The sequence below is a fragment of the Cebus imitator genome, unplaced genomic scaffold (assembly GCF_001604975.1).
Source record: "Cebus imitator isolate Cc_AM_T3 unplaced genomic scaffold, Cebus_imitator-1.0 Scaffold170, whole genome shotgun sequence".
Lineage (NCBI taxonomy): Eukaryota > Metazoa > Chordata > Mammalia > Primates > Cebidae > Cebus > Cebus imitator.
This window is the reverse complement of record NW_016107485.1, coordinates 1,229,069-1,239,661: the sequence shown is the minus strand read 5'-3', so window position 1 is coordinate 1,239,661 and position 10,593 is coordinate 1,229,069. Positions and strand designations below refer to the sequence as shown.

Below are 10,593 nucleotides of genomic sequence, written 5' to 3'. Positions count from 1 at the left end.
CCCTCCCTCCCTTCTTTCTTCCTTCCTTCCTTCCTTCCTTCCGTCTTCTTTCTTTCTTTCTTTCTTTCTTTCTTTCTTTCTTTCTTTCTTTCTTTCTTTCTTTCTTTCTTTCTTCTTTCTTTCTTTCTCTCTGTCTCTCTCTCTCTCTTTCTTTCCCTTCCTTCCTTCCTTGCTTCCTTCCTTCCTTCCTTTCTTTCTCTCTCTCTCTCTCTCCCCCCTCTTCTCTGTCTCTCCCTCCCCACCTCCCTCCCTTCTTTCTTTCTGTCTGTCTGTCTGTCTGTGTCTCACACTGTCACTCAGGCTGGAGTGCAATGGTGCAATCTTGGCTCACTGCAACCTCCACCTCCCGGGTTCAAGCAACTCTCCTGTCTCAGCCTCCCGAGTAGCTAGGATTACAGGCACCCGCCACCAATCCTGGCTAATTTTTGTATTTTTAGTAGAGACGGGGTTTCGCCATATTGGCCAGGCTGGTCTCTTGGTCAGGCTGGTCTCGAGCTCCTGATCTTGTGATCCGCCTGCCTCAGCCTCCCAAAATGCTGGGATTACCGGGCGGTTTATCTACTTTCAATAAGGTGAGGAATTTTGCTCACTTACAGTAATCCTCTCCCTAGGCCTGCTTACATGTCCTCATGACATTGTAGCTGGCTTCCTTCAGAGTGAGTGATCTGAGAGACAGCAAGTTGGAAGGTGCAATGACTTTTTCGACCTAACTTTGAAATGCACACACCATCATATTCTCAATATCCTGTTGGTTCTATGAGTCAGCCCCATTCAGTGTGAAAGGGATTACTCAAGGACATGAATATCAGGCAAGATTGTACCAGGGAACTATAAAGCTGTTGGGATGGTCTGAATGTATGGTTGGGCTTGAGAGCTGTGAGCTTTCCTGCAGGTGGTCTGTCTTGCTTTGTCTGAAGAATAAGTGCTTTCTGTATCTTTAGTTCTTTCCTCTTAGATTGGCCGGATTCTCCGAAGAAGATTCTGTGGAAAGAAAAAGCAATCCTGCCAACAGATTGCAGAGCCATATTTATCTGACTCTAAGGTCAAAGTCTTTTCCACTATATCCATAATTGACCAAGACACCCCTGCTCTCAGAGCAGCAGAATGTTTCTACATTTTTATTCACAAAGAACTAACAACATAAATTATGTTTATATTTCAAAGTTTGTTTATGAAAATGTGATACCCCTTTTTACATTTTATATAAATTTACTGAGTTATATCACTGCCTGATGACAGGTAAAGCAAATACTAGTCTAGGTTTGGAAACTCAAGTGTACAACAAATTTCACTTTCTGGATATTTTAAAAATTCCTACCTGGAGAAGAAACATTTTATTCCCAGCATTCTGGAAGCCCAGTAAGAGAAGAGAGCAGGAGGAGATTTCAGTATCCAGGATACCCACATCCACTGAATCTCCCTGTTTCCAGTATGATATTTGTACTGGACCATTCTCAGCTAACTTCTGAAAATTCTATTAGATTTTTGTTGTGCTCGCTTCGGCAGCACATATACTAAAATTGGAACGATACAAAGAAGATTAGCGTGGCCCCTGCGCAAGGATGACATGCAAATTTGTGAAGCGTTCCATATTAAAAAAAAAAGATGTGTTAGACCTTCTCATTTTCAACTTCATGTCATTTAATGTCTTTTACTTCTTCCATCTCTCTCCATTTATCTAAGTCACAATCTTGAAAACAAATTTTTGTTTTCACCAGTGTTTAGGTTTTTCCCTGACCAAGCAGATGAATGGTAGTACTATTTATTGAGAAGAGCAAGTTTTAAGGCACATCAAGAGTTGTCTTTTTTTACATGTTAACTTTGAGACACTTATTTGACAATATATTAATTAGGATTAGGTTCCACTGTTTATGAAACAACAGAAACCCAGAAACAGCTTTCACAAGTATGTTTATTTCCTTCTCATATAAAAGAAATCCATGGCTGAAAAGGCAGACTTATACTTAAGGACCCAGGGTCCTTTTATCTTCTTTCTCTGCTATACTTAGCTTCCTGCTTCATGGTCCAAATGGTGACTGGAGCACCAGTTATCATGTCACATTAGCCCCCTGCTTAAAAACACATTCTGGGTGGTGTACCTGTAATCCCAGGTACTCAGGAGGCTGAAGATCACTTGAGCCCAGGAGTTTGAGGTCGTCGTGAGCCAAGATCACATCATTGCACTCCCCAAAAGAACACTCCCTGGAAGCTGTGCTCAACATATATCCCACTGGCCAAAAGTTAGTCAGATGACCACATCTTGCTGAAGAAGAGATTGAGAATGTTGCTTTGTAGGAGGATGGCTAGGGCAAAAGGTAGAATGGATATTGGGAGACAAATTAATAGCTGCAGAGGGAACAGATTGAGTCTAGAGACATAAATGTTAGAGTCATCAGTATACAAGTGATTTTTAAAGACATGGAACCTGGATGAGGTCACCTAGAGAGTTAGTGGTATATAGGGAACATGAGGAGAAATATCCTTTGGTAATACTTTCACCATGTTGAAATCTCTTCAGAGTATCAGGTGTCTTAAGGCTCCATTAAAAAAAAAAAAAAAACAAAAAAACAACTATGGTGGATTTATTGAGGAGTCTTAATTAGCAGTGGTAAAATTATTGTATTAGTCTACTTGGACTGCCATAACAGAATACCACCGACTGGGTGGCTTAAACAACAGAAATTTATTTTCTTACAGTTCTGGAGGCTGGCAGCTCAAGATCAAGGTGCCAGAATTGGTTTCTTGTGAGGCCTCCCTTCCTCATTTGCAGATAGCTGTCTTCTTACTGTGTCCTCATATGATCCATTTTCTTTTTCTAATTTCTTAAATAATTTTTAATGTTGGTGGGAACATGGTAGGCCTATATATTTATGGGGTACGTGAGATGTTTTGATACAGGCATGCAATGTGTAATAATCACATCATGAAAAATGCGGTGTCCATCTCCTCAAACATTTATTCTTTGTATCACAAACAATCCAATTGTACTCTTTTAGTTATTTTAAAATGTACAATTCAATTATTATTGATTATAGTCACCTCGTTGTGCTGTCAACTACCAGGACTTATTTATTCATTCTATTTTTTTTGTACCCATTAACCACCCCTCCTCCCCCACCTCCATTACCTTTCCTAGCCTCTGCTAACCATCCGTCTACTCTCTATCTCCATGGGTTCAATTGTTTTCATTTTTAGATCCCACAAATAAGTGAAAACATGTGATTTTTGTCTTTCTGTGCTTGACTTATTTCACTTAATATAATGACCTCCAGTTCCATTCATGTTTTTGCAAATGATAGAATCTCATTCTTTTTTATGGCTGAATAGTACTCCATTGTGTATACGTATCATATTTTCTTTATCTATTTATCTGTTGATGAACACATAGGTTGCTTTCAAATCTTGGTTATTGTGAACAGAGCTGCAACAAACATGGGAATGCAGATATATTATTGATATACTGATTTCCTTTCTTTTGGGTATATACCCAGCAGTGAGATTGCTGGATTGTGTGGTAGCTCTATTTTCAGTTTTTTGAGGAAGCTCCAAACTATTCTCCATAGTGGTTGTGCTAATTTACATTCTCACCAACAGTGTACAAGGGTTCCTGTATTAGTCTGTTTTCACACTACTGATAAAGACATACCTGAGACTGGGAAGAAAAAGAGGTTTAATTAGACTTACAGTTCCACATTGCCGGGGAGGCCTCAAAATCATGGCAGGAGGCAAAAGACACTCCTTATATGGCAGTGGCAAGAGAAAATGGGGAAGATGCAAAAGTGGAAGCCTCTGATAAAACCATCAGATGTCATGACACTTATTCACTACCATGGGAACAGTATAGAGGAAACCACCCCCATGATTCAAATGATCTCTCACCAGGTCCCTCCTGCAACATGTGATAATTATGGGAGAACAATTAAAGATGAGATTTCAGTGGGGACATAGCCAAACCATATCAGTTCCCTTTTCTCCACTTCCTTACCAGCGTTTGTTATTGCCTGCCTTTTGAATATAATCAATTTAAACTGAGGTGAGATAATAGCTCAATGTAGTTTTAATTTGCATTTTTCTCATAATCAACATTGAACACCTGTTCATATGCTATTTGTATGTCTTCTTTTGAAAAATGTCTATTCAAATATTTTGCTCATTTTAAAATCAAAGTTTTAGATTTTTTCCTTTAGAGTTGTTTGAGCTCCTTATATATTCTGGTTATTAATCCCTTGTAAGATGAGTAGTTTTCAAATATTTTCTCCCGTTCTATGGATTGTCTCTTTACTTTGTTGATTGTTTGCTTTGCTGGCAGAAGTTTTAAACTTGATGTGATCCCATTTGTGTATTTTTGCTTTGGTTGCCACAATACTTGTGGGGTATTACTCAAGAAATCAGCCCAGATTGATGTCCTGGAGAGTTTTCCCAATATTTTATTGTAGTAGTTTCATAGTTTGAGGTTTTAGATTTACTTCTTCAATCCATGTTAATTTGATTTTTGTATATGGCAAGAGATAGGGGTCTAGTTTTATTCTTCTGCATATGGATATTGTTTTCCTAGCACTATTTATTGAAGAGACTGTCTCTTTCCCCAGTGTATGTTCTTGGCACCCTTGTAGAAAATGAGTTCACTGTAGCTGTGTCAATTTATTTCTGGGTTCTCTATTTTGTTCCATTAGTCTATGTGTGTATTTTATGCCATACGATCATTAGTTTGGTTTGCTCTTGCTCTTTTGGTTTTAAAGATGTATTGTTAAGTGGCTTGTTTGAAGTTTTTCTTCTTTTTGATGTAGGCACTTATAGCTATAAAATTCCGTCTTAGTACTGCTTTTGCTATATCATATAGGTTTTGGTATGTTGTGTTTCCATTATTTCTTTCAAGAAAATTTTCAATTTCCTTCTTAATTTCTTCCTTAAACTACTGGTCATTCAGAAGCATATTATTTAATTTCCATGTGTTTGAATAATTTCCAAATTCCTCTTGTTATTGATTTCTACTTTTATTCCATTGTGGTCAGAGAAGATGCTTCATATTATTTCAATTTTTTTAATGTTTTAAGACTTGTTTTGTGACCTAACATATGGTCTATCCTTGAAAATGATGCATGTGCTGAGGAAAAGAATGTGTATTTTGCTGTCATTGGATGAAATGCTCTGTAAATATCTATTAGATCCATTTGGTCTGTAGTGTGAATTAAGTTTGGTGTTTCTTTGTTGATTTTCTGTTGGAAGATCTGTCCAATGCTGAAAGTGGGGTGTTGAAGTCTCCAGCTATTATCATATTGGGGTCTGTCTCTCTTTAGCTCTAATAATATTTGTATATCTAAGTGCTTCAGTGTTGGTACATATATATTGCTAATTGTTATATCCTCTTGCTGAATTGACCCCATTATCATCATATAGTGAACTTCTTTATCTCTTTTTACAGTTTTTGTCTTGAAATCTATTTTGTCTGATAGAAGTATAGCTACTCCTGTTCTTTTTTAGTTTCCATTGGCATGGACTATCTTTTTCCATTCTTTTATTTTCAGTTTTCATGTGTCTTTATAGGTGAAATATGTTTCTTTTTTTTTTTTTTTTTGAGACGGAGTTTCGCTCTTGTTACCCAGGCTGGAGTGCAATGGCGCGATCTCGGCTCACCGCAACCTCCGCCTCCTGGGTTCAGGCAATTCTCCTGCCTCAGCCTCCTGAGTAGCTGGGATTACAGGCACGTGCCACCATGCCCAGCTAATTTTTTGTAGTTTTAGTAGAGACGGGGTTTCACCATATTGACCAGGATGGTCTCGATCTGTTGACCTCGTGATCCACCCGCCTTGGCCTCCCAAAGTGCTGGGATTACAGGCTTGAGCCACCGCGCCCGGCGAAATATGTTTCTTGTAGGCAACAGGTCAATGGGTTTTGTTTTTTTCCTGTGTGTCTTTTAAATTTTAGAAAGAAAAAGAGATGAGGTCTTGCTATGTTGCCAAGACTGGTCTCAAACTCTTGGACTCAAGTGAATCTCCCGCCTTGGCCTACCAAAGTGAAAGATTATAGTTGTGAGTCACCATGCCCAGTTGGGTCTTAATTTTTTTATCCATTTGGCCACTCTATGTCTTTTGATTGGAGAGTTTAGTTTGTTTATACTCAATGTTATTATTTTTTCCAAATCAACAGGTTGTCTATTGCATTATTTAAATGTCACAAATAGATCTTAGGAATCATCTAGCATCTTGTTTCTGTAGCTGAACAACTCTTAGATCTTATTTATCAGCCTGCTAAACAGCTCCTTTTGCAGAGACACAGATACCATCCCCAAATTTTCTGATATCCTTGTTTTTAACTGTTGTGGCTTGCTGAATCAAAGCCACTAAATTTGAAACAAGCTCAATGTCATTTCCTTCAAGGATTAATTCATCTTTTTGTACTTGAGATACTGAACAAGCAACACCTGGCCTTACCCGAACCCTCACCCAAATCCACTGGATGTATTTTTCACCCAAGAAATTTTGGATTTCAACAAGAGACCCATTTTCCTGGATAATGATGTTGATGACAAAGTAGGTATCCACAGACCTCATCTTGTAATGGAAGCTCAGTGTAACACCCTTGATCGTGTTCTGTGCATGACTACAAAAGTCAGAATAATAACCAGTTTCTTTCTGTTACCCCGCCCTTTGTCAACCTGGAGCCTCTTTTTTTTTTTTTTGCTAAGAAGACTGGGTTCTGCATTGACGTGATTAAGTCACATCACAGTGTTCCTTTGAGCCCTTCACAAAAACTGTGCATCCCTTCAGAGTAATGCCAACATTTTCTGGAATGTTGACAGTCTGATTGCTGAGAATGGTCTTCATTCTCCCGGTAGATGCAGCAAAGAAAAAACATCTTCAATGTTATTATGGGGGATAAGAACTTACTCTTGCCATTTTGTTCCTTGTTTTCTCCACCCAGTTCTCCTCTCCAATTGTAATCCCCATGTGTTGAGGGAGGAACCTTGTGGGAGGTGGTTAGATTATGGAGGAGGTTTCCCCCATGCTGTTCTTGTGATAGTGAGTGAATTCTCATGAGATCTGATGGTTTAAATGTGTTTTGCAGTCCCCTCAACTCCTGCTGCCATGTAAGATATGCCTTGCTTCCCTTTCACCTTCCACCATAATTGTAAGTTTCCTGAGGCCTCTCTAGCCATGTGGAACTGTGAGTCAATTAAACCTCTTTTTTTTTTTTTAAATAAATTACTTAGTCTCAGGTAGTTCTTCATAGCAGTGTGAGAACAAACAATTAATAATACAGAAAATTGGTGCCGGGAGTTTGGAGGCACTGCTATAAAGAGACCTGAAAATGTCAAGTGACTTTGGAACTGGGTAATGAGCAGAGGTTAAAACAGTTTGGAGGGTTCTGAAAAAGACAGGAAGATGTGAGAAAGTTTGGAACTTCCTAGAGACTTGTTGAATGGTTGTGACTAAAATGCTGATAGTGGTGTGGACAGTGAAGTCCAGGCTGAGGTGGTCTCCGATGGAGATGAGGAACTTATTGGGAACTGGAGAAAAAGTTACTTTTGCTATGCTTTATCAAAGAGACTGGAAGCATTTTCCCCTGCTTTAGATATCTGTGGAATTTTGAACTTGAGAGAGATGATTTAGGGTGTCTGGTAGAAGAAATTTCTAAACAGCAAAGCATTCAAGATGTGATCTGGCTTTTTTTTTTTTTTTTTTAATTCTTCAGCTAAGACAGCGGAAGAGGTAATTTATTGTATGGTTGTTACACTCAGCCACAAGTAAACACAGAAATAGTCTAGAATGTCACAGGTCCAGGGCAAAGGACCAACATGGGCAGTTTTGGTTATGAGCAAGGTGGGTCTCAGAGGTGATAAGCGATCAGATGGCGATGAAGTTCTAGATCCATTGAGACAAGCTCTAGACAGTAGCATGCAGTCCCACAATTTGTACCAGCATCCCCAACGTCTGGCATTCCATGTTTCTGCTCCTGTGGCCTCCATGGTGCAACAAGCTAGCAGTTTACTTGGACCTCTGCCTCATCTTTCTTCTTTTGCGCTTCAGCCTGCGCATTTGTTTCTTCCTCCATTTGGCTCTCATGGCGCAGAGGTTTCCAAAAAAAATGGCGCTAAGGCCGAGAGCCTGGCTTTTTTTCTTAAAGCAAACAGTCATAGACATTCACAAAGAGATGGTCTGAAACTGGAACTTATATTTAAAAGGGAAGCAGAGGATAAAAGTTTGAAAAATTTGCAGCCTGACCACCTGGTAGAAAAGAAAAGCCCATTTTCTGGGGAGAAATTCAAGCTGGCTGCAGAAATTTGCATAAGTAAAGAGAAGCGAATGTTAATAGCCAAAACAGTGGGGGAAAATGTCTCCAGGGCATTTCAGACATCCTCACAGCAGTCCCTCCCATCACAGGCCTGGATGCCTAGGAGAGACAAATAGTTTTATGGGCCAGGCTCAGGGCTCTGCTGCTCTATGCAGCCTTGGAACATGGCACTCTGCATCCCAGCTGCTCCAGCTCCAGCCATGGCTAAAACGGGCCAAGGTACAGCTCAGGCTGTTACTTTAGAGGGTGAAAGCCCCAAGCCTTCATGACTTTCATGTGGCATTAGGCCTGTGGGTATGTAGAAGACAAAAGTTGAATTTTAGAAGCCTAGATTTCAGAGTATGTATGGAAATGCCTGGTTGTCTAGGCAGAAATCTATTGCAGGGGTGGAGTCCTCATGGAGAACCTTTACTAGGGCAATGCAGAGGGGAAGTGTAGGGTTGGAGCCCCCACCCTGAGTCCCTACTGGGGCACTGCCTAGTGAAGCTGTGAGAAGAGGGCCACTGTCCTCCAAACCACTGAATGGTAGATACACCGACAGCTTGTGCTGTGTACTTGGAAAAGCCGTGGGCACTCAATGCCAGCCAATGAAAGCAGCTGGAGGGGCTGTACCCTGCAGAGCCACAGGGGCTGAGCTGTCCAAGGCCTTGGGAGCCCACCTCTTGCATCGTTGTGTCCTAGATGTGAGATCTGGAGTCAAAGGATTATTTTGGATCTTTAAGATTTAATGGCTGCCCTGCTGGGTTTCAAACTTGCATGGGGCCTGTGATTCCTTTGTTTTGGCCATTTTTTCCCATTTGGAATGGGAACACTTACACAGTGCCTGTACCCCCAGTGTACCTTGGAAGTAACTAACTTGTTTTTGATTTTACAGGCTTATAGGTGGAAGAGACTTGCCTTGTCTCAGATAAGACTGGACTTGGACACTTGAGTTAATGCTGGAATAATTAAGAATTTGGGGGATTGTTGGGAAGGCATGATTGGTTTTGAAATGTGAGAAGGATATAAGATTTGGGAGGGCTAGGGACATAATGATATGATTTGGCTCTGTGTCCCACCCAAATCTCATCTTAAATTGTAATCCCCCTGTGTCAAGGGAGGTACCTGGTGGGAGGTGATTGTGGTTTCCCCCATGGTGTTCTCATAATAGTGAGTAAGTTCTCATGAGATCTGATGGTTTAAATGTGTTTCTCATTACCCCAGTCCCCACTGCCACATAAGATGTGTTTTGCTTCTTCTTCACCTTCTGCCATGATTTTAAGTTTCCAGAGGCCTCCCCAGCCATGTGAAACTGTGGATCAGTTAAGCCTCTTTCCTTTATAAATTATCCAGTCTCAGGTAGTTCTTTATTGCAGTGTGAAAATGGACTAATACAGTCACATATCTCTGTTTCTCCAGGATTGATCCCTGGTACATTATTTAGTTCATTTTATGAGGTCATGTTTTCCTGGATCATCTTGATACTTGTAGATGTTTATCTAAGTCTGGGCATTGAAGAGTTAGGTATTTATTGTAGTTGTCACTGTCAGGCCTTGTTTGTGTCCGTCCTTCTTGGGAAGGTTTTTGAGATATTCAAAAGAACTTGGGTGTTGTGATTTAGGTTGTATCTGTTTTAGGGGGGACACCAAGCCCAGTAGTATTGTGGTTCTTGCAGACTTGTAGAGGTACTGCTTTGATCATCTTAGACAAGATCTGGAAGAATTCTGTAGATTACCAGGCAGAGCCTCTTGTTGTCCTCCCTTACTTCCTCCCAAACAAACAGAGACTCTCTGTTCTGGGCCACTGGGAGCTGGGGGTGGAATGACACAATCACTCCTGTGACCACCACCACTAGGACTGTGCTGGGTCAGACCTGAAGCCAGCACAGCACTGGGTCTCACCCAAGGCCTGCTATAATCACTCCCTGGCCACTACCTATTTCACTAAAAACCCTGGGGCTCTACAATCCACAGATGGCAAAACCAGCCAGGCCTATGTCTTTCTCTTTAGGACAGCCATTGCCCCTAGCCGCAGGGTGGGTCCAGAGATGATATCTGGGAGCCAGTGGCTACAGTAAAAATCTTTAGAAGTCTACCTTGTGTTCTATTGCACTGTGGTTGAATGGGCACTCAAACCACAAGATGCAGTCGTTAGCCGGGCACGGTGGCTCAAGCCTGTAATCCCAGCACTTTGGGAGGCCGAGGCGGGTGGATCACGAGGTCAAGAGATTGAGACCATCCTGGTCAACACGGTGAAACCCCGTCTCTACTAAAGCTACAAAAAATTAGCTGGGCATGGTGGCGCGTGCCTGTAATCCCAGCT

The 10,593-nt window shown here is 40.9% G+C and overlaps 2 long non-coding RNA genes and 1 other non-coding gene across 4 annotated transcripts in view; 2 read left to right on the top strand and 1 right to left on the bottom strand.

The window, feature by feature from the left end:
* Nucleotides 1-10,593, top strand: part of LOC108315351 — an 88,221-nt gene that overhangs the window by 54,899 nt on the left and 22,729 nt on the right. The gene's annotated exons all lie outside the window — the stretch shown is intronic.
* On the top strand, nt 1,491-1,597 carry LOC119473620. The gene has a single exon (XR_005202825.1). It is a non-coding gene; the product is annotated as a U6 spliceosomal RNA (small nuclear RNA).
* Nucleotides 7,694-10,593, bottom strand: part of LOC119473616 — an 8,533-nt gene continuing 5,633 nt past the window's right edge. For both annotated transcript variants that reach the window (XR_005202815.1, XR_005202816.1), the window contains one exon: nt 7,694-8,091. This is a non-coding gene — a long non-coding RNA (uncharacterized LOC119473616). The remainder of the gene's footprint in view (nt 8,092-10,593) is intronic.